This window comes from Coptis chinensis, chromosome 6 (genome assembly GCF_015680905.1).
Source record: "Coptis chinensis isolate HL-2020 chromosome 6, ASM1568090v1, whole genome shotgun sequence".
In the NCBI taxonomy this organism is placed as follows: Eukaryota; Viridiplantae; Streptophyta; class Magnoliopsida; order Ranunculales; family Ranunculaceae; genus Coptis; species Coptis chinensis.
In genome coordinates, this window is record NC_141461.1 from 37,645,390 (window position 1) to 37,663,021 (window position 17,632).

At 32.8% G+C, this 17,632-nt stretch overlaps 1 long non-coding RNA gene across 2 annotated transcripts; it reads right to left on the bottom strand.

The window, feature by feature from the left end:
• Positions 1–10,016: 10,016 nt before the first annotated feature.
• On the bottom strand, positions 10,017–17,407 carry LOC147492852 (uncharacterized). 2 transcript variants are annotated; one of them, XR_015200170.1, is made up of 4 exons: positions 16,506–17,407; positions 15,366–16,338; positions 15,159–15,246; positions 10,025–10,161 (listed from the first exon to the last, which is right to left on the bottom strand). It is a non-coding gene; the product is annotated as an uncharacterized LOC147492852 (long non-coding RNA). The 2 variants fall into 2 exon arrangements; XR_015200169.1 differs by having other exon boundaries at positions 10,017–10,161; positions 15,366–17,407.
• Positions 17,408–17,632: the final 225 nt, after the last annotated feature.

The window sequence follows — 17,632 nt, forward strand, 5'->3', positions numbered from 1 at the left end:
TGTCTTAAGAGCTCTAACAATTACAAAGTAAGATAACCATGATTATTTACTGACACAACTACAAAAGTGTGCATGTTAGTGTTAGTGTAATTATCAACTCTATATCCAATCACAACATTACAAATCAAGTCACAGTAATTCCTATTCCATTCCATAGCTCAAAGAATTAGAAAACCTTAATCTTTGTTTCATCACAGATGTGGACGTTAGTTCAATATCTAAATTTCTCCACAAAGTTATTGACGGATAAAGTCCATAAAGAGTTGATTGTTTAATTATGATTATTTAATTAAATAAAGTCGGAGGTCCTTAATGCCAGAAGTGAATTGTTATTAACACTTCAGCTAAAAATGTTTCATGTACAGGTTTGTGCCTCTATACTATTATTATATTTGGTGATTGTCAATGCACCCTTCGGCAGATAACTATTTGGTACAAACTATACAATCCAATTCCAACATTGCCATTGGCACTACCTTAACTTACCAAATGAATGCAGATGCAACATATTCATCCCCTAGTTTAATGGGTCATATCGCCCGGGATCTATTAAATATTTTGTGTGCTGAAAAGGCTTTTACAAAATGTCTCGCACAAAATTTTGAATCAGAATATATTTTTATTGAAAATAAACTGAAATACGTTAATGAGTAGCGATTATATTGCATAAGTACTTGGAAACTAAGGGATCAAATTGAGATAGCCTCTTCACTTTGTGGTTTAGGATATTAATCCATAATTTTCAAATAGAATTATCTTAAACTCAATCTAGTTTGTATAATAGTTTTCTTAAATTTATGGTGATTTAGCAGCAAATTTTTGAATCAGAATATATGTTTATTGAAAATAAATCGAAATACGTTAATAAGCAGTGATTATAGTGCATAAGTACTTGGAAACTAAGGGATCAAATTGAGATAGCCTCTTCACTTTGTGATTTAGGATATTAATCCATAATTTTCAAATAGAATTATCTTAAACTCGATCTAGCTTGTATAATAGTTTTTTTAGATTTATGGTGATTTAGCAGCAAATTTTCGAATAAGAATATATTTTTGTTGAAAATAAACCGAAATACGTTAATGAGCAGCGATTATGGTGCATAAGTACTTGGAAACTAAGGGATCAAATTGAGATAGCCTCTTCACTTTGTAGTTTAGGATATTAATCCGTAATTTTCAAATGGAATTATCTTAAACTCGATCTAGCTTGTATAATAGTTTTATTAAATTTATGGTGATTTAGCAGTAAATCATCATCGCTCCGCTTACGTCCTAATATGTACAAATCACTAAAACAGATTGATTGTTTCCATATCCTCAAAGAATACACTACTCCCACTTGTAAAGATTTATCACATGAACGTGTCCTACGAACGGGTGCCGTTATATTAAATTATTCTAAAAAATACTAGCAACTATGCATAGCTATGAGATATGAAAATTATATTAATTACTCATTTAAATTTCATGCACCATAAATCTAAAAAAAAAAAAAAAAAATACATCAAACCTTGATAAAACTCATCGACTTCTTTTTATTGTTAGGTTTAACAATAGAAATTTGATTGAAGTTTTGTGATAATGTCCAATGTGGCGAAGATAATATTGAAGCTACTTTGTAAAGCCCATATTTGTAATATGTATTTATTTATTTATTAATTAATTAATTTTAAAAAAAATTGTTGGATTGGATTTGGGATGGGTGGGCCTGATTTTTGGGCCCGATCTATGTTGGGCTTAGGTTTCAAACCCAGGAATATATATTCATATTTTTCTAGAGAATAGAGTTTTTGGATAAAAATAAAATAAAATGGAGGCAAAGATAAGAAAACTCGCTTGCTAGAGAGTTAGAGTGCAACGATTCGGACTATGAGGGATTCGTGGAGCTTTTAATTAATGTGAGTAGATTAGTTTTTTTCTATTTCACATCTAACTTTACTGTTCAAGGTTTTCGCTCATGTTTTTTGCTAATTCTGCCGTTGTTAAAATTGTTCCTGCGTTGTTAAAACTTGTTAAACTCTGTTGAAACTCAGAAATTGGAATTGAACTGTTGAAGCTTATTGGGCCCGTTAATGGCGGCGCGAGCCCAAACCAACGTTTGTCTTGTATATTGTTTGGAACTATTATACTGTTTTTGTTTTGGGTTGATTAAGGGCTGATGTTTGATTGATGTTGGGTTGTTGTAGTATATGGGTTAGGGTGCTGCTCAAGCTTGGAAAAGGCAGCAATGGCGTCGGGTGCGATTGTGATTGTTGGATTATGGGGGATGTCGGGTTTTAAATTCGGTGGTGTACTGTTGGGTGGATTGTGTGTGGTGAATGTAAATGTGGTTGTTTGAGGGGATGGGTGTTGTTGGAGCTCTAAAGGGGCGTTAATGGCGTCAATAATTCTAGATCTAGTTTTGATGAAGAATATTGATTGAATGATTTGAGGATTTTTCTTTTATTAAATGTTATTGGTTTTTGATGGGGAGTATTTTCGGTTAGGTTTGGAGGATGGTGGTGGTCGGAAACCGAGCTGGTGTGGTGGAGAGAATGACTGCGATTGGGATCCAGTGCTCCCCATCTCACCAGTGCAACTCTATTTCACTTGGGCTTGGGCCTTAGTTTGTTTTGTTTGGGCCAGTTTAGTTTAAGTTTTGGGCCGGTTTTAGTTTAAGTTTTTGGGCCGGTTTCAATTTAATTCTTTGGGCCGAACCCATTTATGTTTTGGGCCAGTTTCAGTTTCAGTTTTGTTTAGTTGGCTTGGGGTGAAACTAACTAGTGTTTTCTTTGGGCCAGTTTCTAATTTGGTTTTGGGCCGGTCCATATAACTTAATATAGATCCAAATGGTGTCTTTAAATATTTAGACTTTTGGGTTTTGGTTTTGGGCTTTGATTGTGGACTTTTGACTGTTTAATTGTGCTACGTTTTATATTGTAAATTGTATGGACAAATCAAATGCTAAAATGGTGCGGAAGCCTGCATAATTGGTTAGTCATTATCTAAGAAAGATTTGACGTTGATGTTATGTATTTTTGACACGTGACGAGATTGAAATGTTAGGAGACATAATATTCCTAAAACACTATAAAAATATTATGCGGTACGTTTGGAGCTATTGTGACGTTATGTGGTATGTTGAAATTGTTGTTTTGTTAAATGATATCATATGTTAGGATATCTATTAAATGCAATATTTTTGGGCGAAATAAAGGTAAACGCTCCATTATTATTTCTATGAGATACTACTATGAGGTAGTTTGATATTTGTGGATATTTCCCACGGGATTGTGGCTTAGTGCAATAATTAATTGGCACGTGAAAAAAATGAAAGGTGTTATGAGATGTATTGAGATATTTCTAAATAGTGTGGTTTAGTGTAATAATTAATTGGCATGCACGTGATATAGTGAAATAATTATGAGATATAAATGTATGATACCTGAATAAATTACGTAACGAAAATCCTAGAACCTAGCTACCACAACTCATGTTATTTGGGCCTTGTGATGGGCGTATGTGATATGATTGGCCCTATGGGCATTTCAGTGAATCTAAATGACCCTTCTGGCATAAGTAATTTGATTGGCCCTTCTGGCGTTTCAGTGAATCTGAATGGCCCTTCTGGCGTAGTCGAATAGTGGCTTAATTATTCTGTTCTCAAAATTAGAATGAGACGCGTGATACTTTATGCCGAATAGTGGCAGTACTCACATAATAGCATTCGTGTGGGGGTTACCTGGTATGCGATATCCCGTTTAGGGTAACTACACACGGAGTGGTTCATTATGTGAGGGGAGGCATGTGGATGTACATGTTCGGCGTTGGGTAGCGATTGTGGTAGCCATGAAAACTAGGTAAGACATAGAGACAACGTGATTCTAGAGACACTCGAAGAAACTCTAAATAATAATTGTGATGATATAACAAAGTGTACGTTAAATCTCTAATAAATGATTTATTGTAATTTATGTTACATTCACAATGGTTCTGCATAAGAATGGGTTGAATTGATTATTTATGCAGGTGTGACCCACTCTGTGATTATGCTTACACTAGTGTAGGTATAGAGTAAGTTTTAGTTTGGTTATTCTATTATTAGATACAATTGATTTAGTACGGTTTGAAGCTAAGGTGCCTCAGTGGAGGAACTAGTTGTCTTAATTATTGTATTTAAGAATGTTGTATTATTCGTTGGAAGTTAAGGCGCCTCTGTGAAGGAACTAACTGCCTTATGGACTGTGTATATATATAAGTATATTTTGTATTTTAGGGCTACTCACACTAGCATTGTTTATAATGCTGACCCAATTTGCATGTTTGCTTATCGGGTGTGTTCATAAAATGAACCCAGTTGATAAGTCTTGATAGGATTAGTGGAAGAAGATTGATTGCTGCTTGTGGTTTGCGTTAGCGTTGCATTTCAGGATATGTTTTGTTTTCTCTTGAGGTGCAATAGATTTTCAATTGATACAATGTTGTTTTGTATTTTCAGTTATAATTATAATTAGGGTATTTTTTACTTAACCCCCCAAAAGTTGACCCAACTTTTGCGATAACCCCCATTTTGAGAATCATTATAGATTGCCCCCCACTCCATCTGTTTTGTGACTATAGTCAATTGATATTTTTCATATTGGCCATTTTACCCCTATTATAAAGCGGGAATATTTTGGGTTAATTTTGAGAGAGAGAGAAAAAACCCACAATACAAACTTTAATTTTGAGAGGTAGCCTCAAATTGTAAAATGTCAACAACACCATCACCCGGAGCTTCACCAGCTCCAACAACACCACCATCACCACCAGCCCTATCTCCCAATTCAACCTCCTCACCACCAACTACAACACCACCCTCCGCCTCTCCACCGCCACCTACGGCAGCACCATCGCCCACACCTCCTACCACCTCCCCAACACCTCCTACAATGCCTGCAGGCTCTCCGTTACCTTCGCCAACACCGACACCGACCACGCCTTCTCAATCTCTACATATCACCACCTCCTAGAAATACAAGTAGTCCACCAGCACCTCTCACGCCAGTTTCTGGAAGACCACCACCCTCGCCGCCATCGCCATTGTCAGGGCTATCACCACCATCTTCGTCTTTGAATGGGATATCGATTGGAACGGTGGTTGGGATTGCTTTTGGTGGAGTAGTAGTGTTTGTTGTATTGTGTTTGTTGTTTGTTTGTTGTAAGAAGAAGAAGAGAAGAAGAGAGAATGGACCATTGGATTATTATGGTGGTGCTCCTCCTCCTGAACCTAAATGTTGGATTTTTTTTTGATAGTTTGGGTCTTGATTGCTTTTGATTTTACTTCTTTTGATATGTTAAGTTAATAGTAAATTCACAAACTTTAACATAAATTTGTGTTTCAAGCTTCATTAACTTCTTATTTTTTTTCCTAATTTTCTAATTTTTTGAGAAGGTTGGTTAATGGTCAAAGACATATGTTAAAAATAGGGGTTTTTTACAAATTTGAAGTAGGGGCAAAATTGTCAATATAGAAAATATCAACTGACTGTAGTCACAAAACAGAGGCGGAGTGGGGGGCAATCTGTAATGATTCTTAAAATGGGGGGTTATCGCAAAAGTTGGGTCACCTTTTGGGGGGTTAAGTCCAAAATACCCTTATAATTAAAGAGTTGTTGAAAGGAGATTTGTAACTTAATCATATTTGAGAATATTTGTGATGAAGAGAACTTTTGTTTATTTAAAAAATTTATTGGTTTCAAATTATTAGAGTAATTAAATAGATGATGGGTTTTTGGAAGTGGAGAGTGGATCACACCTCGAAAATCGAAGAGTCGGGAACAAATATTGTTTTTCCGATTTTGTCGAAATTCAGGGTGTGACATACTTGAATAGCAAGACATTCCCAATCACAATAAAAGAATTATGATAAATATTACTTAAAATGCAAAACTATATTTGTCGAGACATTTATTCTCCCTACATATAATACAAATATGTTTTAGGGTTATTAGTTTAATGCATTTACATCAAGTTTCTGATTTTCCATTAATTATTCTTTGAGGTTAGTTTAATGTAGTACGTCAGTTTCTAAATTCTCATTAATTATTCTTTGAGGTTAGTTCAATGCAGTTGCATCAAGTTTCTGATTTCCCGTTAATTATTATTTGAGGTTAGTTCAGTGCAATTGCATCAACTTTATGATTTCCCGTTAGTTATTCATTAAGGTTAATTCAGTACAGTTGCATCCAGTTTTCGATGTTTTGTTAATTAGTATTTGAGATTTTTTCATTGCATTTGCATCCAGGTTCCAATCTCTTATTAATTACTCTTTGAGGTTAGTTCAATACATCTACATCCAGTTTCTGATTTCCCGTTAATTATTTTTCTAGGTTAGTTCGATAGTTTACAATTTATATACAGTTTGCATACATGTAAGAGTCTGTTTTTATAAACTCACTTTCATTTTGGGTTCCTAATTACTCGTAATTACTCATGTGAGAAGGTTAAAAAAGTGGACATTTATGCTTTGAGGTCGGTGCGATGCAGTTACATCTGACTTCCGATTTTTAGTTAACTATTTTTTAGGTTATTTCAATACATTTGCATCCAACTTCTGATTTCCCGTTAGTTAATCTCTGATTTTAGTTTAAAACAGTTGCATCCAGTTTTTGGTTTTTTGTTAATTATTATTTGAGGTTAGTTTAATGTAGTTGCATCCAATTTTCGATTTTATGTTAATTGTTCTTTGAGATTAGTTCAATGTATTTGCATAAAGTTTCCGATTTCTCGTTAATTATTTTTTGAGGTTAGTTCAATGCAATTACATCAAATTTATTATTTCCCATTAATTATTCATTTAGGTTAGTTCAGTGCAGTTTCATCCATTTTTCAATGTTTCGTTAATTAGTCTTTGAGATTAGTTCATTGAATTTGGATCCAATTTTCGATTCCCCGTTAATAACTCTTTAAGGTTAGTTCAATACATCTGTATTTAGTTTTTGATTATTTATGCTTTGAGGTTAGTTCGATGCAATTATATCCGATTTCTGATTTCCCATTAATTATTCTTTGAGATTATTTAAATGCATTTGCATTTAGTTTCCAATTTTCCACCAATTATTCTATGAGGTTAGTTCAATGCAGTTGCATTCGGTTTTTTATTTTCTGTTAATTATTTTTTGAGTTTAGTTCAATACATTTGCATCCAGTTTCCGGTTTCCCATTAATTATTATCTGAGGTTTGTTTGATGTATTTGCATACCGTTTCCGATTTCCCGTTAAATATTTTTCAAGGATTTGCATCTAATTTCTAATTTCCCGTTACTTATTATCTTACGTTAGTTTAATGTAATTGTACCCAATTTTTTATTTCTAGTTAATTAATTTTTGAGTTTAGTTTATTGCATTTGCATAAAGTTTCTGATTTCCCATTAATTACTCTTTGAGCTCAGATATGTATTTGAATCAAGTTTCTGATTTCCTTTTAATTATCTAATGTGGTGTGTAATACCAACTTCTACTGATCCATCTGTAGTGTCCTTGCCAACATGACATAAAAAGTAAATTATGTTTGATTTATTATGTGGGATCATCGAAGATTATCCAGTTTCCGATTTCCCATTAATTATTTTTTAAATTATGCATGACTCACTATGTGAAATCTTCAAAGATTATCTATGAACGAGTGTTATTATATTAATTATTATGAAAAATATTTGCAAATATGCAGAACTATTATATATTAATATTATATTGGTCACTCAACCAAATTTCTTATAACGTGAAAACCTCACTCTCCATTAAAAAAAAAAGAACTCACATTTGATAAAACCCTTCAACTTCATTTTATTATTTAATAAAAAAAGTTTGATTGAAGTTTTGTGAGATTGCCTAATAAGGTGAAGTTTATATATATTGAAGTTACTTGAATAGCAAGGAGTTCCCAATCATGCTGAAAGAGATAAGATAAACACCATTTTAAATGCAAAATTATACTTATCGAGACATTGCCACAACATATAACCCAACTATGTTTTGATGTTAGTTCAATGCATTTGCATCCAGTTTCTGATTTTTCGTTATTTATATTTTGAGGTTAGTTCAATGCAATTGCATCCAATTTCCAATTCCCGTTATTTATTTTTTGAGATCAGTTCAATGCAGTTGCATCCAGTTTCTGATTTCTCGTTAATTATTCTTTTCGATTAGTTCAATACATTTGCATACAATTTCCAATTTCTTGTTAATTATTCTTTGAGGTCAGTTCAATGCATTTACATCCAGTTTCTGATTTCCCGTAATTATTCCGTGAGATTAGTTTAATGCATTTGCATCCAGTTTCCGATTTCTTGTTTATTATTTGATAAAGTTGCATTTGCATCTAGTTTCTGATTTCCCATTAATTAATGTTTAATGTTAGTTCAATGAATTTGCATTCAGTTTTCGATTCCGCGTTAATTATTTCTTGAGGTTAGTTCAATGCATTTGCATCCAGTTTATTTTTTGAGATTAGTTCAGTGCAGTTGCATCCGGTTTCCGATTTCCGTTAATTATTTTTTAAGATTAGTTCCACGCATTTACATCATGTTTCCAATTTATAATTAATTTTTTTTTAGGTTAGTTTCAATGCAGTTGCATCCAGTTTTCGATTTTCCATTAATTTAATCTTTGAGGGTTAGCTCAATGCATTTTCATCTAGTTTCCAATTTTCCGACAATTATTTTTTTATGATAGTTTGATGTATTTGCATCCAAGTTTTGATTTTCCGTTAATTATTCTTTGAGGTTAGTTTAATGCAGTTGTATCCATATTCCAATTTTCTGTTAATTACTTTTTAAGATTAGTTTAATGTTTGTATTTGCATTCAGTTTCCGATTTCCCGTTATATATTATTTGAGGTTAGTTCGATGCATTTGCATCCAGTTTTCGGTTCCCCATTAATTATTTTTTGATGTTAGTTTCATTCAGTATTATATATTTTTTAAAATATTTGTCATTATTGTTTTGCTCATTATTTTTTTTTCCATTTTCTATTATATATTTTGTGATGTTATTTTTTGTATAATTGTTTTTAATTATGTTTTGAGGCCATGTTAAGGATATATTCGAAATAAGTCGGTGCTTTATCATAGACACTAAAATTGTATGATTTGTAATAGGAAATTAGTTTCTACAAATCACCTATTTTTAACAATTTTTTTTATTTGATCAAATATATAATAATTGGAACACTAAAAGTGTTTGATTCGTAATAGCAAATTACTTTTTACAAATCACCCATTTTTTAACAATTTTTTTTATTTGATAAAATATATAAGCACATAGGAAAGAGAAAAAACTAACTCTCATATTAGAGTGCCACATAGGAGAGAAAATCTTCAATTAGAAGTCTCTGCTTTAGTATATAGATAGTAGATTTTTTTTTTTTTTTTTTTTGATATGATAAACATTTTTTTTATGAAGTTGACTTCCTTTCAACTCTAGTTTGAAAGGACCTGACCATGTTATAATTAAATATCCACATGCAACTCCCTTTGAGAACTCAAACAAATCCAAGCATCTATAATGAAATCAAACACCCTTAACGAACTTGCTATCCTCACCAAACTCATCCACAATTCACTCTCACCTCCACCACAATATAATGGACTATTTCCAAAACTTGTATGATTAAAATCCTTAACCGGATATTGTTCTCTATAACTCCATAGTTGCTCTTCATTAGAATTCTCCACTTGGGACTGTATCATTATGACTACTTATTCCCATCTCTTCAAAGCAAGGCATGTCTTCTTCATGTAAGGCCACCCATGCTTCAATCCCATCAACATTCTTTGTATCCATAACCACAATTAAATTCTCATGAAGCAGACTAAGAGGACTTATGTCACACCCTCAATTTTCATAAAATTTAAAATAGGGAATTATCCAAGATATAAATATCTCAATTGTCACCCTATTTAATCATCTGAAAACTCAGGATGAAACAAAACCCTAATAACCCATTATGAAACACAATATTAAATATATTATATCAAACTAGATCAAAATAACAACTCTTTATTTACGAATAAAAAAAATAACTAACCAACTCTATTACATCTGTTCTGAATCAAAACTTTCTACTTCAGAAAACTTAAACCAGAAGACTCCAAGAGCAAATCCAAATCACGTGTCCTCATCCACTGCACTCCACCATCTATGTTTCCAATAACACACCCACGTTGCAAAACAAAGCAAACATGGGTCAGCAAATTGAATTTACTGGTATGAGTAAGACTAAATATAAAATAGCAATACATTTATATCTTTTGAATAAATAAATATACTATTCAATCATTTCAACTTGGAAGACAAGTTAGTTCCGTTTTCTCAAAACGGCATATAGTTTCTTCCCAAGTAATATTTCACCCCCAATATACAACTCTAAAAATCTCATATAACAATACTCATCATTCCCACTTTCCAAAATAACTCACAACATAAATATCACTTACATTCCACTTATTAAATACACATATGATAACCTAATTAAATATGAGTTTGATACACCTTATCTTTAAGCCAACACGTCGTCTTAGGGTAGGATATTTACGTCCCTGCAAAAAAGATTAATAGATCCTACCCTCCTGCAAAAACAGAGTTAGACATCACAATAAAATGATGTATCTCAACAAGTTAAATTTCCATTTATAATCAAACCTTATTTAAGATATTTAAGTCTAATTGATATAACCTGAGTTCGTCCCGCATATTCGGGGAATACCACTTATCATAATACCTATATCTAGGGTAGTCATTCACATGATATCATTACGTCATAAAGTTTCTGCATGCATAACCATAGATCTCAGACTATTACAAGTCATTAATATTTTTGTAATAACATATCAAGTTATAATCATTTTGCAATCACATAAAAGATCACAAACATTCACTAATATTATTCACAGTCACACTTCACATCCATAACAACACACAAATTCACATACTTTTTGTTCATTCAATTCCACAATGTATCTTGTTTATTAATTAATTATTTACTGACCTCACCTTTAGTTCCTACTCCACGATTTGCACTCCACACATTTGTCAAATCACACATACCTGTGTGCCTCTCTCACACTGAGTACCACTACAAGACATATGTCCCAAGCAGGGATATCGCCTCCAGGAACATATTTACACCTTGCAAACTCGTAACTTGTGAGTCACAGCCATCTTTGGGCTTTCCATGCGCATAATCACAGCCTCTTATGTGCATTCAATATTTTAGGTCATTCATGGCACATTCAATTAATACCTTGGGTCATTCCCGCCACATTCAAGGAATACCCATCATACACTAACATGTCATTTATGGCACATTCAATGAATACCTTGGGTCATTCCCACCACATTCAAGGAATACCCATCATAACACTAACAGGTCATTCATGGCACATTCAATGAATATTTTGGGTCATTCCTGCCACATTCAAGGAATACCCATCATAACATTAGCAGGTCATTTATGGCACATTCAATGAATACCTTCCTATCACATGACATCTCAAGTCATAATATATCATTACCAAATCCTGAGGCGTGGAGAGTTCTAAAGGTGTGGTCGACTCGTTGAAAATATTATTCTCAGCTCATTTATCATTGTACTAACATTAATCATGCATAACAATTGATCACATGTGCAGAAAGTTATTTTCTCGCATCAATACAAATCAATCACGCATTTAAATATCATTGAACGCAACACGAATGGTCATCAATCAAATACAATTCAAACATCCACAATCACGTACACAATTTAAATACTAACATTATACACATATAGTTATCACAAAAATTAATATATAATATATAATATAGTGACTGCACTTGTACATAAGGCTGCCTACGTATCCAATCTTTTAAGATTAGAATCAAGCCTTACGTAGCTCTTAACCAATAAATATCAATATTCTTGTATGTACCTTTAAGAAAAACAACAATTTATAATATATAGAATCACATACAATAAGTTTCAAATACTCCCACAATCATATATGTAAAGTTTCATATCCAGAGATATACTATGAACCTTTAAATAAATAAAAAAACTCACAAATGGATATTTCTCTACTTTTGATTCTAAAAAAAAATGATCTTATGAACCATGTCGGTTCCAAATAAAACAAAAGTCTAAAAGTATAATATAAACACAATATAAAACACCCAAGAAGAGTTTAAGAGACTCTTAGTTAATTACTAGACATATTTCCCAAAACAGGTTCATGCACATAGAGGATATCACGGTAGGTTTTCTAGCCAACTTGTCCAAGCAATAACTTTTTCTACAGTCATCCAAATGATACACCACTTGATTATTTGAAAACTAGGATATGTACACTTAAATTTCCATGTAGAACTCAAAGTCCCAACCCTAGACCATCTAGAAGAAAACTTAGGTCGAAAACGGTAAAAATCCTAATCTTCAGCAACCTAGAATTCTGACACGCTATCTTCCAGAGACCATAACTCTTTCCACAGGTGTCCAAACGTGACAAGGCTTTTTTGTGTTGAAAAGAAGACTCTCAGAACTTCCTCGTTTATGTTTTACAAAAATTATAACTCTCACTTTAACTATATTAAAACTGGACTTGAACACAGTGCGCAGAAAATGATTTCTGACACACTGTTTTATGTCAACCACACTTCCAGACATCATAGCTGTCTCTGCATTATTCGGAATGGTACGAGGCCAATTGGGTTGGAAATAAGACTCAGAAAACTCACTTTTTCATGTTTTGGTGAGAGTTTGAATCTAACCCTAACGATGTGAAAACTTGATTCCAAACCAGGCACATATTCGGCTGAAAAACAAACTCTAACCAAAGCCCATCTAAATTAATAGAATCCGGTCCACTTAAAATAAAAGGACCCAGCCCATAAAATAAAAGAAAATACTAAACAACAACCAGGTGTACATGATCAGCCTCGCCCTCATCTTCTTCCTCAACCACTGAACCAGCAAACCCTAAGCACTAACCCACCGACCGCCACCACCAATCGAGCCCAAAAATCATTCGAAATTGATTAGGGTGAAAAACCCAATAACTTTAATTAATCAAAAATACTAAATCATCAACTCAAAAACCCTCCCTCAAAAACATATCTAAATCTCGACCTCTATTAGTGACCAATATCAAAGCTTCAACATCACTCAATAATCTACCGATTACAAACATCATCAACACCAATTCAAGCGATCAAACCAATCAAACTCCAAAATAGAACAATAAAGCCCAATTTCGATCCGACAGATCCACATCACATTAATCAATATAAAACCAACAATAACCAAACCCAATTTGGCAGAATTAAAATGATGTATATATATATAACTGATTACAAAGAAATCTTTATGAGATGAAAGGTCGATTCCCCTTTTTCTTCATTGCTATCTACTGTAACTTGTTTTGAGTTGTGATAACCAAATTAACCAAAATTAATATTATCAATAGTAAACAAAATATCAACAACACGCCCACTTTGAAAATTGATGTCGCGATAGAAAATTTAAATAGTTGAAAGTATCTACTCACTTCTGTTGTGTTTACGAACGGCGTGAAAGAATATAAACTTGAGAACGAAAAAAGCCACAGAACAATCGTCAGAAAGCAATCCCAATAATCTTCTTCCTTCTCTCTGTTTTCCACTGTGTGTAAAACTCTCTCTTCCTTTGTTAAAAATCTCCGTGTAAACTCCTGTGTAAACTTTTTTTTTTTTTTTTTTCAAAACCACCGAAAACAGGGATGAAGGTTTATCTCTTTACCTTTCCTATCTTCACTAATTTTTATCCTTTTTATTTTATTTTATCTATTCTTATTATTCTTATTCTTATTTTTATTTATTGTACTAGGAAAATAGAAAAAAAATGGGGTGTTATAACTTACCCATATGGGATTTCCCCACTAAAAAAATCAACTTCATAGTAAGGGTACATACACCAAACACTAAATGATAAGACCAATGACTTTGTAGCACAGTATGCACCAAGCTGTTCTCTAAAACAATTAGGAAAAAAGGCTCCATGATCATGTTGTGCTTTCTTTATATATTTTGCTTCAATCTTCTTGATAGACTCCTTCAGACATTGCAATTCTGTTGTCACAATGAGATAACCAAAAGAATGTAGAGACAATGGTGGGCTTATCCATAACTAATTTTATTGTCGGTCCAGGTCGTGACTTAGCCAAGTTGGTTATACATCGCAGTAGGAGTGCCATCACTGCCTCCATACACATACGTTGGGCTTACCATGCATAACTCACTGGTAGATTCGATTTTAAAAGTAGCTAAGTCAACGCGTCAAACACAAAACTCATACTGACAACTTCTTGATTGCACTTCTAGTGTGAGGTACCCATAGAGAGAGCATTTCTCTAAGGGGGAAAAGTGACTCCGATCGAATTCAACATAGGAGACACAATGGTTTTATCGTACACATGACAATTGGTTGCTCATGTATTGATTATAGAATTAAGACTTGCTACATTAGCAATCTTATATGAAATAGACAATTACACGTTGCAATCACTATTCCACCATATAATCAAATGTAGTAACTTGAACAGCAAACATCTCCAGGCCAATTCAATACAGTGGCCAATTTGAAGCAATTGGTTTAGTTCATCGACTTTTGGACTACCAAGATTTAATTATGCCCGCACTCATTAACATGCATACCTCTATCTCATTGTTCCACACTCGACAAAAAATTTAGTCTTGCTATAATTAAAAAACGATATAAAGAACGATGTTGAAGAAAAACCTTCAAATAAAGAATTACAACCAACAATATTTAAAAGTAATAAAATCTTAGTAGATTGGAAATGAAATAATGAAAGAAATAGGATATCATGAACAAATAAAATTTGGGACAAAAAACTAAAACAAATAAGAAATTTTACTTGTTGATTTGAAGGAGTGAATCTGAAAATTGAATAAGCATAAACCTTAGGTGTGGTGTCATGAATCTGAAACCTAATTAATCAAGTGGAACCCATAAAACTCCCATCTCAGTTGTTTTTAATGTCAATTCATGTAAGTTTATTCTCAAATAAAACATATAAAAAAACCGAGTAGAACTAATAATTGATAATTGCAGCAGAAATTGAATAAAAGAATATGGTATCGGCTATTTTAGAAAATGTATACCTTGTCCCAAGAAGCATCACTCAAAGGAAAACAACAAATCAAGTCTCAAAAGCCTAGCAAACATGCCACCCCTGAAAGCATCCGGTCCCTTTTTTTATTAATTTAATTTAATGAGACAAAAAATTAAAATATTATTAGTATTCAGTAGTAATGAATGAAGAAAATTAGAGGAAGGAGTAATAATAAGTGGGGTACCAAGCAACAGACCTGGAGAGCTTGTTTAAGAAAGGGTTCTTCAGCAGGATTGAAGAAGTCTGACGCTCTTGTTCTTCTTCTTGTTGTATTTAATGCAACGACTTACAAGACAATGCCGACCTTAGCAGTAGAGGGCTGCTTTTGTTGCATAATGACATTTGTAACAATTTATTTTGATCTTAATGTTCAAAGCTTAAGTATGACAGTTATTAGTGGAAGGAACTATGTGACTCTGCCACACACTGAAAACAACCCATCTAGTTCTTCCAATAGAGTTTGTGACTTTGTTCTTGCGTTCTTTGCATACTTTCTAACACTATACTTTCCTAAAACTTAACACGATGACATAAAATAGTATATGTCTTTTCCTATTCTACTACTTCTTCTCATTCAATTATGTGTTGCCTTCCATTAAATTTCCATTTCCCCCTCAATAACTCCATGAGAAAATAAATGATATACCTGTAAAAGCATACTGCTGTGAAAACGAATGCGATATTATTGATCACATATCCTGACAATCCCAAAATAGCTCTATACCCAATAATTAGAACCAACCAAGCAAAAACTGAAACACCCAACTTTAAAAATCTCAAATAGCTTTTCACAAATATACACTATCTTAACATTTCAAAACTTATATAATTATCTCACCAGTATTCGAGAACACATAAAAACATGTGAGCAAAAGAGGCAAGAAAACATAAGTCTGTTTATATTCATACCCATATTTCTAACAAAATAAACACTGTCCCATACATGCTGATGCTATACAGGAATGAAATCTAGTGTACACACAAAAGCATAAACACATATTATAGATGTTAGTGCATGGTAAGTGTACCAAAAATTCTTATATTAATACATGTAAGGGTATGCCTAACTCTAGCTCAAAATTCAAAAAAGAAAAAATAAATTTCGTTGATGAAATTGCTTCCTTCTTCGTCAGTGGGAGAGCACTTCAACTTTTTGAGATTTAGAACTCCTGGGGTTTTGGGTTGTTTTAATAAAAAAATAGCTCGATTAATTAAAAGAATATCAATTTATATAATTAAGAAAAACATTATCAAATCATGAGATGGGTATCTAAACTTTTAAGTTTACTAGAGAAATTTATTTTTCATTCAACAAATAGAAAGAGAGAATAGTAACCTGAACAAATCCACGTTGACACTATCATATTCCATGTAAGTTGTTGACGCCTTGACGGTAACCTGTCAGAAATGATTAGCTTGGACACCTGATCTCAATGCTACCTATCAGTCCATCATGTAGACTTAGGCACTGGACATTCTAACACCTTGCTATTGCGCATTTCCAAGCATTCAACTGAATTCGTATACTGAAGGCGGAACCCAACATATTAATCTGATTCACTTATGGATAAAAACCCATGTCACTTGATTACATCAATTTGACACTAACATAAATCTAGCACTTCAATTACTAAGTAGATGGTTCAAAATGAAAGTTAGTAGCGAGAAGTTCACTAATATGTGCATGCTTCAATAAGGGTTCATATGTGTTTTGATTTTTACCTATAAGATAACATCCTAATATCACTATAGAGTATAGACAATCCATTATTTTGCAAACTTACCACTCTATCTTGAGTTTACAGAAAATAAATTTGCAAGACACATCATCTTGGTATTGCTTCGCAAGGTAACGATTATTAAAATATAAACTGACAACAAATGGAACAAATTCGGTAAAAAGAGAAGATGAATTATACGTACCTTGAGTGGGTATCAAATTGCCGAAGGAAGATTGAAAGAAAGATCGAGAAGTTCAAAAAGAAGCAAACCTTGATGATTCTTGAAGGTAGATTGTTGTTCGCCATTGAAATTCAAGAAACAAAGAGAGAAAAAGTGAAAGTGAAATTGAAAGAAAGTAGACAGAGATTGTGTTTTTTTTAATAGTGTTAAGTAAGAAGAAGAATATATTCTTCTTTTCTTTCTTACTTAACCTTAATCCTTTTCTTCTCTCTTTGTTATGAGATGCTCATTATATTGTTTGTATGTTATACATCCAAGTATTTTAAAATGGTTGGCCTATGTCACTATACCAAAACAAGATATTCTTAACAGCTTAGAACCGTTACTAAAAATATTTGTAACGATTTATTTTTGTAACTGTTTGGGTGTTATTAATATGTTAAGTTATTTACTTACGGTTTTTAACCGTTACAAATTCTTTTTAGTAACGTTTATTTAGCGTTACTAAAATTAATTACTAACGGTTTGTACATGTAGCTTAATGAAGATATTAGTAACGGT